This window comes from Coregonus clupeaformis, chromosome 33 (genome assembly GCF_020615455.1).
Source record: "Coregonus clupeaformis isolate EN_2021a chromosome 33, ASM2061545v1, whole genome shotgun sequence".
Classification (NCBI taxonomy): domain Eukaryota; kingdom Metazoa; phylum Chordata; class Actinopteri; order Salmoniformes; family Salmonidae; genus Coregonus; species Coregonus clupeaformis.
The window spans coordinates 13,664,694-13,681,426 of NC_059224.1; the positions used below are offsets into that span (position 1 = coordinate 13,664,694).

The 16,733-nt window shown below is 45.2% G+C and overlaps 1 long non-coding RNA gene and 1 other non-coding gene across 2 annotated transcripts in view; both read left to right on the forward strand.

The window, feature by feature from the left end:
- The window catches only part of LOC123482445, a 957-nt gene extending 242 nt beyond the window's left edge, over positions 1 to 715 (forward strand). Inside the window, exons 1-3 of the long non-coding RNA XR_006657715.1 lie at positions 1 to 9; positions 175 to 457; positions 577 to 715. The exon at positions 1 to 9 is cut by the window's left edge and continues 242 nt beyond it. This is a non-coding gene — a long non-coding RNA (uncharacterized LOC123482445). The remainder of the gene's footprint in view (positions 10 to 174; positions 458 to 576) is intronic.
- A 2,181-nt stretch (positions 716 to 2,896) lies between these two features.
- On the forward strand, positions 2,897 to 2,971 carry trnaa-cgc. The gene has a single exon. It is a non-coding gene; the product is annotated as a tRNA-Ala (tRNA).
- The last annotated feature ends 13,762 nt before the right edge of the window (positions 2,972 to 16,733 follow it).

Here is a 16,733-nt window from a genome sequence, read left to right on the forward strand (position 1 = left end):
AGAAAACAGGTAAGCTAACCACACAGTATACATTGAAACTGAAGCTTGTATAATCAATATTGTTTACTGTGACATTTGACAGTAGTCTGCATATATATATATATATATATATATATATATATATATATATATATATTTATTTATTTATTTTTATCTTATTTTGTTTTTACATAGGATTGAGGGTCGAGGACACCAAGGTGGAAGGGGCCCTATGTTTAGTCGTGCACAAGAGGCCGCCATTGTGAACATGGTTTTGGCCAATAATTGTATCAGGCTACGAGAAATCCAAGCCAATATCATCAATGATGACAATATTTTCAATAACATCCAACGAGTCTCTCTGTCAACATTAGGTCGAATCCTAAAGAAAAATCAAATATACATGAAGCAACTGTATCGGGTACCATTTGACAGAAATTCAGAGAGAGTGAAACATCTGCGCAATGAGTATGTGGAGGTATGCATTGTTCATCTGACTATGGTGTGGTATCATGCACTGCTCATAATGTTCTGTCACAAAAAAAATACTGTGCTATAGATATTGAATAGCATCCTATTTTCTTTAATGTGTTTCAGAGAGTCTTGCAAATGGATGCTGCTGAAATTCAACATGAATTTATATATGTGGATGAGGCTGGATTTAACCTTGCAAAAACAAGAAGAAGAGGGAGAAATGTAATTGGGCACAGGGCAATCACCAATGTGCCAGGGCAGCGAGGGGTAACATCACCCTTTGCGCTGCTATCACACAAAATGGGGTCCTCCACCACCATGCAAATCTGGGACCCTATAATGCAAATCTGATACTTGCATTTCTTGACCGATTGCATGAGATTGTCACAGCATTACACCAAGTGGACCAGATGCGGTACATTGTCGTTTGGGACAATGTCTCATTTCATCGGGCTGCTCTAGTCCAGAACTGGTTCCATGATCACCCTGATTTTGAAGTTTTATACCTTCCCCCATACTCCCCCTTCCTGAATCCTATAGAATAATTTTTTTCAGCGTGGCGGTGGAAGGTATATGACCTGCGGCCTTATGACCGTTTGCCCCTCATTCAGGCCATGGAACAGGCATGTGATCTTATTGAAGCAGCTTCAGTGCAGGGGTGGATTCGTCACACAAGGCGATTCTTCCAACGGTGCCTTGCCAATGAAGACATAGCCTGTGATGTGGATGAAATGTTATGGCCTGATCCAGCCAGACGGAGAGACGGATAGTTACAGTATTCTTGTTGCTTTTACAGTAGTTTTCTTTCATTTCTGTTTACTTTTACTTTACTTTTCTTCAGAGTCAAAGTGTATGTACTGTAATTCATGCAGTAATTTTTATTTGTCTACGGATTTTATTTGTTTACAGTAATTGATATCATTGTTGGTTGATTACTGTAACTGATTATGGTAAGAAATACTGTAAGTATTGAAATAAATACTTGAAATATTCAGTCTGCAGCATCAAGTGTTGTGCAGTGCTTGGTAAGGTTATAGTAGGCCTACAGTATTTGTCTACATTCTCCTTATATCTCAAAACAAATCATGAATAATGTTGTGAGTTTCTCACTATTTTTTGTCACCTAAATTATCTCTCACATACAGTAAGAATGTCTGGCCAAAAAATCTTTTATTTTTATTTTTTTACAAATGTGTTTTTTATTTATCACAGCAGTGTGAAACTGGCTGCAATAGTGTATGATCATTGATGACTGTGTTGGTTAAATGAAAACAAATAGCATTTTCACAAATATGTGTATATGTTTTGACTGAAGTGTGTATGTTTTGACTGAAGTGTGTCATTTTGCAAACAATCTAGGAATTTTGCTAATTGATTGTGGTGTTTGGATAATTGTGATTATATTTTGACAAAAATAACTCTGTTTTCAAAATCGCGTGTAAACAATTGAAAAAAACTGTAAACTCAATTCACTTTGTATTATTTCTCTTCCAGCCCCCGCATGCTCTTCTGTTTTCCTGGTTGATCAATATTTATGAACATTGTCTAAGTGATTAGCAGACAGGTCAAAGTAATAGTTTTTATTTAACCCTTATTTTACCAGGTTGACTGAGAACACATTCTCGTTGACAACAACAACCTAGGTAATAGTTACAGGGGAGAGGACGGGGGATGAACGAGCCAATTGGAAGCTGGGGATGATTAGGTGGCCATGATGGTATGATGGCCAGACAGAAAATGTAGCCAGGACACCAGGCTTAACACCCCTACTCTTACGATAAGTGCCATGGGTTCTTTAGTGACCACAGAGAGCCAGGACACACATTTAACGTCCCATCCTACACAGGGCAATGTCCCCAATCACTGCCCTGAGGCATTGGGATCTTTAATATAATTTTTTTACCAGAGGAAATAGTGCCTCCTTCTGGCCCTCCAACACCACTTCCAGCAGCATCTGGTCTCTAGCGATGTGCGGGTTGACTCATAACCCGCAGTCCCTGGGGTTATATCCGCGGGGCGCGAGCGTCATGAAATATTGTGTGGATGAAGGGCGGGCAGGTGGCAGGTGGGTTGAATAAAGAAAAAAACAATACCTTAAAAAATCAATAAAATGTATCATTCTTGTGCAATTTCTATCTATAGGCTACATTGAGGTTTTTCTTTCATTATTTTAGGCTATCTGGCATTAGTGTGTAAGCCTGAGGGCCTAACTGTATGCATGCCAAATACCCTAAACGCCAATTACCAAATACTTTGGGAACGGGCAGTAAAAGTTCTCGTCGAACCATGGAGGCAAAAACAACTATATTTGAGTTTAATTCAATAAGAGAAAAGCTGTGAAATGGAGAGGTGAAGATAAAGAGAAGAGAGGGCCAGAAAAGTCATGTTTGGGAAAGATTTGGTGAAGTGGTAAAAGATGATAGCAGTGCCAGCTATGTTATGTGTCCCTTGTAGCTCAGTTGGTAGAGCATGGCGCTCGCAACGCCAGGGTTGTGGGTTCGATTCCCACGGGGGAGCAGTATGAAAATGTATGTACTCACTAACTGTAAATTGCTCTGGATAAGAGCATCTGCTAAAATGACTAAAATGTAAATGTGTGATGATTGTGAGGCACTACAAATTTGACAGTCACAAGATTGGGGACTTCAAATAGGCCTAGGCCTATTGCACATCAAGGGAACTGTAGCCTACTGAAATCTGGACACTGACTGTAGGTCTATAACCTCTCACATAGTCTTAATATTAACTCCTGCAGAAATATGCATTTCTTGCAGTAAAATGATACACCAAATGTAGGCTAACTTTTGACTCGGGAACAGGAGTGGAGAATTATGATTTATTTATTTCAGCATCTTGAGAGAATGCGAATGCGCAGTTAGATACCATCTGTATAGCATCATAAAAGCTGATAGTATTTCAACCACATAAAATATGCATCCAAGCTGAACTGAAATCTTATCAGAAACATGTTGGGTAGTTTTCACTGCTTTCTATTTCCTTACTACCAGTCGAACTGATACGGAAATTTTGCACAGAAATGTTTAGTTTTTTTTGTTATTGCATTTTCTCACCGGTCCCTAAACGTCTTTGCTCTGTGAAGGAACCAGAGATGACAGAGAAAACTTTACCAACGTCAACTAAATTCTATCAATTTATGACATTATTCAGGTGAGTAAGGGTTTATTTAGTCTCCTAGGGCAACATATAAGGACAGAAGAGAAGCTGCATGTATCTGATTATAGACAAGTTGACCAACAAATAGCTGACCAAAAGGTCAGAAATTATAAGCAGAAACATATCTATATCATGAAAAAATAAATCCAGCACCCCCTGTTAAAAATCGTTACGCTGTCTCTGACTGTAGGAAACAGCGCATTTTCTATATTAACGGGCTAGGGTTGGGGTGGGCCTCAGATTTTCACTTTATCACATATAGGCATGCAGTTGTGGTTATTAGCAGGCTGGTGCGGGTCAACAAACTACTGGTCTCCCATCCAGGGACCGACCCTCAGCTTCAGAGGCAAGCCAGCAGTAGTATGCAAATCAAATCTAATGTTATTTGTCACATGCGCCGAATACAACAGGTGTACACCTTACTGTGAAATGCTTACTTACAAGCCCATAACCAACAATGCAGTTTTAAGAAAAATAAGTTAAGAAAAAATATTTACTAAATAAACTAAAGTAAAAAATAAAAGAGCAACAATAAAATAACAATAACGAGGCTATATACAGGGGGTACCGGTACCGAGTCAATGTGTGAGGGTACAGGTTAGGTCATTGAAGTAATATGTACATGTAGGTAGCGGTAAAGTGACTATGTATAGCTAATAGATAATAAACAGAGAGTAGCAGCAGCGTAAAAGAGGGGGTGGGGGAACAATCCAAATAGTCCGGGTAGCCATTTGATTAGCTGTTCAGCAGTCTTATGGCTTGGGGGTAGAAGCTGTTCAGAAGCCTTTTGGACCTAGACTTGGCGCTCTGTTACCGCTTGCTGTGCGGTAGCAGAGAGAACAGTCTATGACTAGGGTGGGTGGAGTCTTTGGCAATTTTTAGGGCCTTCCTCTGACACCGCCTAGTATATAGGTCCTGGATTTCAGGAAGCTTGGCGCCAGTGATGTACTGGGCGGTACACACTACCCTCTTCAGCGCCTTGCGGTCAGAGGCCGAGTAGTTGCCATACCAGGTGGTGATGCAACCAGTCAGGATGCTCTCGATGGTGCAGCTGTAGAACTTTTTGAGAATCTGAGGACCCATGCCAAATTTTTTCAGTATCCTGAGGGGGAATAGGCGTTGTCGTGCCCTCTTTATGACTGTCTTGGTGTGTTTGGACCATGATAGTTTGTTGGTGATGTGGACACCAAGGAACTTGAAGCTCTCAACCTGCTCCACTACAGCCCCGTCGATGAGAATAGGGGCATGCTCGGCCCTCCTTTTCCTGTAGTCCACGATCATCTCCTTTGTTTTGATCACTAGAGGGAGAGGTTGTTGTCCTGGCACAACACTTCCAGGTCTCTGACCTCCTCCCTATAGTCTGTCTCATCGTTGTTGGTGATCAGGCCTACCACCGTTGCGTCGTCGGCAAACTGAATTATGGTGTTGGAGTTGTGCTTGGCCACGCAGTCATGGGTGAACAGGGAGTACAGGAGGGGACGAAGCACACACCCCTGAGGGGCCCCGCGTGTTGAGGATCAGCGTGGCAGATGTGCTGTTACCTACCCTTACCACCTGGGGGCGGCCCGTCAGGAAGTCCAGGATCCAGTTGCAGAGGGAGGTGTTTAGTCCCAGGGTCCTTGGCTTAGTGATGAGCTTTGAGGGCACTATGGTGTTGAACGCTGAGCTGTAGTCAACAAACAGCATTCTAACGTAGGTGTTCCTTTTGTCCAGGTGGGAAAGGGAAGTGTCGAGTGCAATAGAGATTGCGTCATCTGTGGATCTGTTTGGGCGGTATGCAAATTGGAGTGGGTCTAGGGTTTCTGGGATGATGGTGTTGATGTGAGCCATGATCAGCCTTTCAAAGCACTTCATGTCTACAGACATGAGTGCTACGGGTCGGTAGTCATTTAGGTAGGTTACCTTGGTGTTCTTGGGCACAGGGACAAGTTGAAAATGTCAGTGAAGACACTTGCCAGTTGGTCAGCGCATGCTCGGAGTACATGTCCTGGTAATCCGTCTGGTCCTGCGGCCTTGTGAATGTTGACCTGTTTAAAGGTCTTACTCGCATCGGCTACGGCGAGTGTGATTACAGTCGTCCGGAACAGCTGGTGCTCTCATGCATGCTTCAGTGTTGCTTGCCTCGAAGCGCGCATAGAAGTCATTTAGCTCATCTGGTAGGCTTGTGTCACTGGGCAGCTCGTAGCTGGGCTTCCCTTTGTAGTCCGTAATAGTTTGCAAACCCTGCCACATCCGACGAGCGTCGGAGCCGGTGTAGTAGGATTCAATCTTAGTCCTGTATTGACGCTTTGCCTGTCTGATGGTTCGTCTGAGGGCATAGCGGAATTTCTTATAAGCGTCCGGGTTAGAGTCCCACTCCTTGAAAGCGGCAGCTCTACCCTTTAGTGCAAATGTTGCCTGTAATCGATAGCTTCTGGTTGGAGTATGTACGTACGGTCACTGTGGGGACAACGTCATCGATGCACTTACTGATGAAGCCGGTGACTGATGTGGTATACTCCTCAATGCCATCGGATGAGTCCCGGAACATATTCCAGTCTGTGCTAGCAAAACAGTCCTGTAGCTTAGCATCTGCATCATCTGACCACTTCCATATTGATGTTAGAGGCGGGTTACCCACTCGCCGACAAATTCTCACAAGGCACCCGGACCTGCGTCCCCTGTATCTGCGTCTTCTCTTCACGCGAATGAAAGGGATTTGGGCCTGGTTGGGTATCTGGAGTAAATCCATCGCGTCCGACTCGTTAAAAAAAAATATATATTTGTCCAATTCGAGGTGAGTAATCACCTGTTCTGATATCCAGAAGCTCTTTTTCGATGATAAGAAACGGTGGCAGAAACATTATCTACAAAATAAGTTACAAATAACGCGAAAAAACACACATAATAGCACAATTGATTAGGATCCTGTAAAATGGCAGCCATCTCCTCCGGCATCATTATTATCCCAGAGTGGTATACTGCTGGCAAGTGGCTCAAGGCTTTTGTTGATACTGGCACAAACATACATCTGTGGACCCTATCACCTGCACCAGCATAGCAGATCACAATAGGCCTCAAATGTATTCAATTATCTGGTTATCTGGTTATCTAAGATTGCATTAATTGACGCATCAACACAATATTGACACATAGTCCTGATACATTCAATAAGCATCAAACAGAATAAAGGTTTATCTGCTTTTATCCGTTCACAACCTGTCTGTAAACTGACCCCTCACCTTTGACCTTTTGTCCTTGTCCAATCAGACCATAAGCCACTAGGTCAATCCATTCAATCAGCCTATCAGACGCCACCGCCGACCGCATGACTAAGAAAAAACATAGAGATAGATAGAGGACTCTAGTGCCAAAAAGCCAATTTTAGCATGGGGCAGCGCCATTGGGGACTTTCACCATTTTTAAGTAGTCAACTGGGTGGGACTTCCTATGGGTTAAGGAAGGATCACATGATTCCATCCAGGTCACCAGGAGGGCTCTGCCAATTAATTATACTCATGAAGAAGCATTCAATAACAGCAGTTTGCAGTAAATCGCCAACCTTGGCTTTATACGTGTTCAAACAACACACTCTAGGTGGCAGTGTGCTCCCTTTCAGTTTGTTTGCCAACTAATTCAATTTTTAAAAAAATATTATGGGTGCTTATATAGTCCTGTTTCGCTGTGTGTACAAGTGGGTTACCTTTACAAGTGTTAGGTGTGAAATGGAAATGTGTTTTTTGCACATCCCACTCCCCCTGAGACAGCCAGGGGATCAGTAGTAGAAGAAGAAAATTGACTACTTCAAAATGGAGACGGCCTCGATGGCGCTGCCCATAGTCTCACAGACGCATTAATGGATACAATGATGCGATGTCTATCTAAGTCTATGGGAAAACCCGACCAGACTGAGAGTGAGATAGCCAGCCACAGAGGCTGGCTATCTCAGTGGCTCAGTCCCAAATGGCACCCTATTCCCTACATAGTGCACTAGTTTTGACCAGAGGCCTACAGTATGGGCCCCTGGTCAAAAGTTGTGCACTATATAGGGGATAGGGCGCCTTTTGGGACACAGACTCTGTTTCTCCTGTCTTTGTCCACCAGGTTGTTTCACCTCATGATAGGCATCAGTATTCAGAGTGGGCCCTCAAATCCCTGTAGGTCTAAGCCCTTAGATCACAATATCTACCAAGCTAACATATGGAATTGTTTTATGATGGTTATAAAATGTATAATTTAGCCATTTGATTTAGAATTTTAAGACCCCTCTAGGTATAATGTTTTATTTAATTTCTGTATTATTTGATGAAACATTAATTTGGCCTTTACTGCTATAGCCCATAGAAACGCATTGAATAACACATTCATAAATGGCAAACCAGACAGTCAAAAAATAAATCATAAGGAACAAGGTTTTGAAGTGTCTGTCCTATATCTGAGAGATATAAGAAAACAACAACAACAACAAAATGTGTGGTCACAATATTTTTAGCTCATTTTACCCCCTATGCACTTTTTGCAATTTGTACACCCCAGTCCTGGGATACCTTCAGCAGACTAATCTGAAGCTTGTGTGCATTGTAGAGCAGATCTACCGACACCTTCGTGTTCGTGAGAGTCTTCCCTGACGATATTGGTGACATGTTAGTTTGTAGCTCTAACGGTCCGGTCTGGACAGTCGGTTTTGTGAGAAGACCTCTTCGAAATCAGGACTCCCGTGAGTTCAGACCACTGCTGTAAAGCGTGTGAACGTCTTAAAGCCTATTTATGTTTGATCCGAAAAATGTGTTCCGGAGGCTCCGTACGGTGGGTGTGACGCAATTATGGAGCTTCCGGAGGCTTGCAGAGGCCAAAGCTCCGTACAGCGATGCCATGCGCCTCCCAAATGTTGTAACAATGCGGAGGAGCGCCGCATTGACATGATTGGTTGACACAAACTCACTTCCAGAAGACTGGTGGCAAGTACAAACAAAGTGAGCAGTGTGCCTGGTCGAGTTCTGGAGGTGAAATGGAGGCGAGTGAAATGGAGGTGAGTGAAATGGAGGTGAGTGAGGTGGAAGGTGTGATGAAGAGCTCAGAGCCCGAGCCTAGCATCGATGGACATGATAAAGAAGAATCTGGTCCATTAAGAGTAACATTTTTGGAGAAAGTGGATCCTTGCCTTTTTCTTGCTTTGCTCTTAGGAACAGGGCGCCATTGAAAAGAGTGAATAGTGTGGTAGCGGTAAATGTGAAGGTGGAGCAGCTGAAGGGGAAGGTACCCTGTGTGAAGGGGAAGGTACCCTGTGTGAAGGGGAAGATACCCTGTGTGATGCGCGTCATTTGGTGCGACGCAGACAGGGTGGCGTGAGTGGTGAAACAGAAGAGTCGTTGTCTGTTCTTTTCAGTTTTGATGTTGAGTCTTTGCCCTACAAAGTGACGTTGGGATATTTCAGTTATCCAGTAAGAGCTTCTGTGCCGAACCCATTACGTTGTTACAGGTGTCAAGCTTATGGGCATGTTGCAGCAGCGGGTAGGAGGGAGGTTCCTAGGGGTGAGAAGTGTGCAGAAGAGCATGAGACAAAGAAATGTGTAGTATTGGGAAAATAAGCGGTATGTGCAAATTTTAGGGGTGGACATGGTGCTGGGTATCAGAAGTGTCCGGTGCGAGAGAGGCAGGTTGAAGTTACCAGGGTTAGAGTAGTGCAGAGGGTGTCGTATGCTGAGGCAGTGAAATAAGTAGAGGAGGATGGGTCAAGGGTGAGGGATCCTGAGAGGATCCCTGTGAATAGTAGATCTGTGCCAGCACAGAGTGATAGATCAGTGAGTGATATATGCTTCAGTAAGGTTAGATTCTTAGCGTTCATAGCTATGGTTATCAACTGTACAGCAGAGATGGGACGTAAGTCACAGAAAATAGATGTTGTGGTGGCAGCGGCAGAGAAGTATTTGGGGGTATGAGATTTGACTTCAGAAGAGTTACAGGGCATGTTGAGTGGTGGTGACTAAAAGGTTATCAGAACAAGTTCACAAATAAAAAAACATCTTTACGATAACTCGTGAATGGATTTCAAAGACACGAATATGAGTTTGAACTCCCGGAAAGAGATTGGGAGGTCATGGGGATAGATGCGGTGAAGAGGTCAATGGAATGCAGACCGTAGGGGATAGAAGTACGCTGGATTGACGCACATTCAACAGATCTGATCTAACAAAGTGGAAAATATATGTAATTTGTTTATTCCAATTAGGGGAGGGGTGTTAGGGTTAGGGGAAAATAATAAAGAAGGAAAATATATAAAAAAAATACATATATTTACAAATAATATATATATTTACAAATATATATATATATTGTGACGTCACGAGAGGCTACACAGCTTTCAGCGGGATTGCTCAAGTAGTGCAAGGAGACAAGGTTCAAACAAAACAAGGATTTTATTATAGGTCTTGGGAAATTAACGAAAATATAACAAAATTCTGTTCTCTTGTGGCTCTTTAAGGGTTAACAGTTCAGGGATGTCTCTTCCACATCCAAAATCATAATTCTCACTCGCTCAGATAACTTTTCCCCAGCCTTACTGTAGTCCACGTTGCAGCTAGTGGCCAACCCAGCAAAAAGTCCTTCCAAATGTCTCTCACGTATTTCCACAGGTGCATATATCCAAAGGTGAGTATTTCCCAAAGGTAAGTATCTCCAAATCCTTATATTCCTCATGGAAGTGGACGTGCAGCACTCTTGTCCTCCAGAGAGCCCAGGTTGGAGACTGTGTCTCTTCCCTTCCCAAACCTTCAGCTCATCAGCTCCTCATTTGTTTCAGCTGCGTGGGAAGATTGGCCATAGAGGGGTGGAGTTCCCGACCATACCAGCAGATGGAGCCATAGCTGTCTGGGTTTGCAGCCACCTCAGGGGGATGTAACGTCCCTCCAGGACACAGCCTCTCGTGACATCACACATCCCCCTCCTCGGGACCGACGTCCTCGTCGGGGTAAAGGCAGCGAAGAAGGCATCACGCCGGGAGAGGGCGTCCGCATTGCCGTGGTGCTTGCCAGCCCTGTGGACAACAGAAAAGTTAAACGGTTGCAAGCTCAAAAACCATCTGGTTACTCTACTGTTTGATTCCTTGTTCTTTCATCACCCTGGACATGAATGGAGTCCCTTGGTCCGTCAATATCTCTTTTGGGATTCCCAGACTAGTTGAGAGACGGAACAGCTCCTTGGCGATTTGTCTGGATGTAGCCTTCCTCAGCGGAATGGCCTCCGGGTACCGGGATGCATAGTCCAGAATGACCAGAATGTATTGATGTCCCCTGGAACTTTTCGGTAAGGGCCCGACTATGTCTAATCCAATCCTCTCAAAAGGAGTTTCGATAATGGGCAAGGGAATGAGCGGGTTTCTATATGTGGGCTTTGGCGCAACCTGCTGACACTCAGGGCAACTACGGCAGTAGTTCTCTATCTCTTTGTGTACTCCTGGCCAAAAGAAACGTTGCATGATTCTTTCCTTAGTCTTCTCTACCCCCAAGTGGGCCCCTAGCGGGTGTGTGTGTGCTAGGTTGAGTACTGTGGCCCGATAGGGCTGTGGCACGAGGAGCTGTTCGTGCACTTCATCATTTTTCTTGACTATCTGATATACTAACCCCCGGTTTACTGCGAAATGGGGGTAAGTAGGGTTTGTCTTATCACCTAACACTACACCTTCTAATACCTGCACATTTCTTAAGGCATTTGCAAGAGTAGGATCTTGTAATTGAGCCGTACCATACTGGCCTGTGAGAGGGGGAAGCTCTTGGGTGCCTGGGACGTCTTCTTCACTGGAGAACGGAGCACTTTCCTGGGCTGCGTTCTCTTCTCCCGTATCCGGACCAGTCTCGGTGTCGGTCTGGGCACCTGCCATCCCTATCAGAGCCCGGGCGGGAGTGAGTAACTCGGAGGATTGCACCGGAGCCTTCCCAGGATGAGTCTTGCCTCTCCGTTTCCGAGGTACTCGGGTTATCCTCTCCTGAGACTCTCTCCAGAGTGGGTAAAAGGCTGGGCAGTCTCGTCCAATTAGGACAGGGACGGGGAGGGAATCAACCACCCCCGCCGTCGTGTGTATGGTTCCCCGTGTGCTGGTCATTGTAAGTTCAGTAATGGGGTATTCTCTGGTGTCCCCATGGACACAGGAAACTGGGAGGACTTTCCCGGGGTCAGACACGTTGGGCCCACCAAATCCTTACGCACCAGGGTGGCCCGGCTACCAGAATCCAGTAAGGCCTCCACATCATGGTGATTCACAGTTACCGGGCAGGTGGGGGGTCGATCTGGGCCGCCATCTACGACTCCCAAGAGCGAGGCAAAACGGTGTGTGGGTGCTGAGCTGGAGGACTCCGCAGTGGGCATAGGTTCATCGGCTGGTTTCCCACACTGCCAGGAGATATGTCCCATCTCCCCACACCGGTAACACTGTCGAAGTTTCCCCCTCCTGGTGTACTCTTCTTGGACCCGCCTGGTTTCTGGCTCCCCCTGGAGCCGGGATAAGTCCTGACGTGGCTGGGTTCGAGACCTTGGGGGTCCTTTGGACGGGTTCTTCCCATTTGTGGTGGGGCCGCACTCCTGGGGTCTTTTCGGGAAGCATTCAGCATCTCCGCTGTGGCCTGGTACTTTTCCACAGCTTCCACGGTCAGATCAGCCGTGGTCAAGGCCTGTTGACTGATGAACCGTTTTGCCTCATAAGGCAGGGCGCGTAGGTAACGATCCACCACAACGGCCTCCACCACCGCCGCTGCTGTATTCCTCTGCGGATCCAGCCATTTCCTTGCGATTCGGACAAGTTCATGCATCTGCGCCCGAGGAGGTTGGTCTGGTTGGAAGGTCCAGCTGTGAAAGCGCTGGGCCATACCAAACTTTGTGAGTCCATATCTGCTGAGGATCTCAGACTTCAGGGCATCATAGTCAGTAACCTGGTCAGGGCCCAGGTCCCGGACAGCATTCAGCGATTCCCCGGTTAGAAAGGGGGCTAACAGACCAACCCACTGTTGCTTGGGCCAGGCTTCCCTAGTGGCCGTGGCCTCAAATGCATGCAGGTATGCCTCAATGTCATCGGTAGCTCCCATCTTAGATATAAAGTCACTTGCCTTTATTGGGCGGGTATTTTGGACCACCCTCTGTCTCTGCAACTGCAATTCCTCTGCCTTCAGAAGGTTGGCTTTCTTTTGCTCCTCCAAGAGAGCCACGTTTGCTTGCATCTGGGCTTGCTGGCCAGCAACAAGGGCTTTCAATATGTCCTCCATTTCAGTCGGCGGGGAGCCTACGGCCAACTTGGAAAACTGGGTGATCAAACCTTCGGTATCCTCCTCTGACATGCACTATTAACGCTTGAGCGTGCCCGTATTCTCCACCATCTGTGACGTCACGAGAGGCTACACAGCTTTCAGCGGGATTGCTCAAGTAGTGCAAGGAGACAAGGTTCAAACAAAACAAGGATTTTATTATAGGTCTTGGGAAATTAACGAAAATATAACAAAATTCTGTTCTCTTGTGGCTCTTTAAGGGTTAACAGTTCAGGGATGTCTCTTCCACATCCAAAATCATAATTCTCACTCGCTCAGATAACTTTTCCCCAGCCTTACTGTAGTCCACGTTGCAGCTAGTGGCCAACCCAGCAAAAAGTCCTTCCAAATGTCTCTCACGTATTTCCACAGGTGCATATATCCAAAGGTGAGTATTTCCCAAAGGTAAGTATCTCCAAATCCTTATATTCCTCATGGAAGTGGACGTGCAGCACTCTTGTCCTCCAGAGAGCCCAGGTTGGAGACTGTGTCTCTTCCCTTCCCAAACCTTCAGCTCATCAGCTCCTCATTTGTTTCAGCTGCGTGGGAAGATTGGCCATAGAGGGGTGGAGTTCCCGACCATACCAGCAGATGGAGCCATAGCTGTCTGGGTTTGCAGCCACCTCAGGGGATGTAACGTCCCTCCAGGACACAGCCTCTCGTGACATCACAATATATATATATATATATATATATATATATATATATATATATATATATACACAGTGGGGAGAACAAGTATTTGATACACTGCCAATTTTGCAGGTTTTCCTACTTACAAAGCAGGTAGAGTTCTGTAATTTGTATCATAGGTACACTTCAACTGTGAGAGACGGAATCTAAAACAAAAATCCAGAAAATCACATTGTATGATTTTTAAGTAATTAATTTGCATTTTATTGGATGACATAAGTATTTGATACATCAGAAAAGCAGAACTTAATATTTGGTACAGAAACCTTTGTTTGCAATTACAGAGATCATACATTTCCTGTAGGTCTTGACCAGGTTTGCACACACTGCAGCAGGGATTTTGGCCCACTCCTCCATACAGACCTTCTCCAGATCCTTCAGGTTTCGGGGCTGTCGCTGGGCAATACGGACTTTCAGCTCACTCCAAAGATGTTCTATTGGGTTCAGGTCTGGAGACTGGCTAGGCCACTCCAGGACCTTGAGATGCTTCTTACGGAGTCACTCCTTAGTTGCCCTGGCTGTGTGTTTCGGGTCATTGTCATGCTGGAAGACCCAGCCACGACCCATCTTCAATGCTCTTACTGAGGGAAGGAGGTTGTTGTCCTAGATCTCGCGATACATGGCCCCATCCATCCTCCCCTCAATACGGTACAGTCGTCCTTTCCCCTTTGCAGAAAAGCATCCCCAAAGAATGATGTTTCCACCTCCATGCTTCACGGTTGGGATGGTGTTCTTGGGGTTGTACTCATCCTTCTTCTTCCTCCAAACACGGCGAGTGGAGTTTAGACCAAAAAGCTCTATTTTTGTCTCATCAGACCACATGCCCTTCTCCCATTCCTCCTCTGGATCATCCAGATGGTCATTAGCAAACTTCAGACGGGCCTGGACATGCGCTGGCTTGAGCAGGGGGACCTTGCGTGCGCTGCAGGATTTTAATCCATGACGGTGTAGTGTGTTACTAATGGTTTTCTTTGAGACTGTGGTCCCAGCTCTCTTCAGGTCATTGACCAGGTCCTGCCGTGTAGTTCTGGGCTGATCCCTCACCTTCCTCATGATCATTGATGCCCCACGAGGTGAGATCTTGCATGGTCCCCAGACCGAGGGTGATTGACCGTCATCTTGAACTTCTTCCATTTTCTAATAATTGTGCCAACAGTTGTTGCCTTCTCACCAAGCTGCTTGCCTATTGTCCTGTAGCCCATCCCAGCCTTGTGCAGGTCTACAATTTTATCCCTGATGTCCTTACACAGCTCTCTGGTCTTGGCTATTGTGGAGAGGTTGGAGACTGTTTGATTGAGTGTGTGGACAGGTGTCTTTTATACAGGTAACGAGTTCAAACAGGTGCAGTTAATACAGGTAATGAATGGAGAACAGGAGGGCTTCTAAAGAAAAAACTAACAGGTTTGTGAGAGCCGGAATTCTTACTGGTTGGTAGGTGATCAAATACTTATGTCATGCAATAAAATGCAAATTAATTACTTAAAAATCATACAATGTGATTTTCTGGATTTTTGTTTTAGATTCCGTCTCTCACAGTTGAAGTGTACCTATGATAAAAGATTACAGACCTCTACTTGCTTTGTAAGTAGGAAAACCTGCAAAATCGGCAGTGTATCAAATACTTGTTCTCCCCACTGTATATATATATGGGGGGTTGAAAATGATGCAGACAATTACGTTGATAGAAGCCACAACATATATGCAATTTTAAAGCTGATTACCCCCTTAAAAAAACAGTCCCACAATGTGGTTACTAAAATCCGATTTGGATATATTTGGCTGTTTTTGCTGCATAACTTTTAGAAGTTGTCCCTTTTCAGGTTTAGAAAAAGTGACTGCTAAATGATAACTCCTGTTTGTATAAGGTGGTAGCATGGCTAGCATACAGAAATCGGTGGTGGTAGTCAAAGTAGTTTTTACCGGTAATGCAGTTGATTGATGACGATGACATGAACATGTATTGGGGTTGACATCCATACAAGCATTATACTCCGATTTCTACCTCAACATAGTGTGAAATACACATATAAACAATAACCTAAGTGTAGGCTAATTTAGCTGGGGGGGCAATGAGGAGATTCGGGATGGAGATGCAGGTGCAGGCTTTTTCCTTCATGTTATCTTGGCTAAGCTCCTATGTCAAGCATCGGGAAATTGACTCCAATATCTCAGAAGAGGTAAGGCCAGTTGCTTGTAATTCTAGAGATTAGGCCTGTATCACTACAAGTGGTGCGATGCAGACCAATCTATTGGAAGCGTATATGACAGCTCCTCGAAATTCAAGAAGTATGAATGCTCTGACTTCTGGGAGGCCGCATCTCAGTAAATGCTGTACGGCCACTGCAGATGTCGGATTGACCATGCAGAGCCTTTTAGAGCCAACCAACCGACGCTTCCGTGCTCGTGAGAGCCTCCGTGACATATTAGCTTGTAGCTCACATGGTTCGGGTTTCACAGACGATTTCATGACGATTTTCTTGTCCGTATCCTCTCATGTTTAGAAAAAGGCCACTTTGACAAGCCCCATGTTATCAAATAGGCACATGCTTTACAACAGTGGAAAGAGGAGATTGAGCTACAGCCAATACAAGAAATGGCAAATCTCTAGCATAAACACACAGGGAGCTATTCAAATTCAAAATGACGTCACTTTTTGACTTTAGGGGGATAATTGTTAATTCATATTGAATTAGAACAGCCTTATGAGCCCTGTCCAGGTTGCCTCTCATAATGTAACTTATTTGGAGAAGGCCTATCCTTCACTGTTAGGGAGGAAAAAGAGAAAGATAGGGGAGAATAAGAGAGAGAGAGAGCGAGCGAGAGCGAGAGAGAGAGAGAGAGAAGGAGAGGTCTGAAGTGTGTTGATGGACGAGATGAGCTGATAAGCTGAGCTGTTTTTAGCTCGGCTAGGTGAGAAGCAGAGGGTGAATCCAGACTCTCTCGCTCCTCCTCCTCTTTCTCTCTCTCCCTGCCTCTCTCCCCCCCCTCTCTATCTCTCTCTCCCTCTCCTCCTACTGATCCCGCTGCATTACCCTCTGACAGCCCTGTTGATTTCTGCTGACAGCCTGAACTAGGCTCTGTCTCGCCAACTGCCACTGTCTCACTCTCCTCACCACTGACCCTCTGTCACCCCTCTTTCCTCAC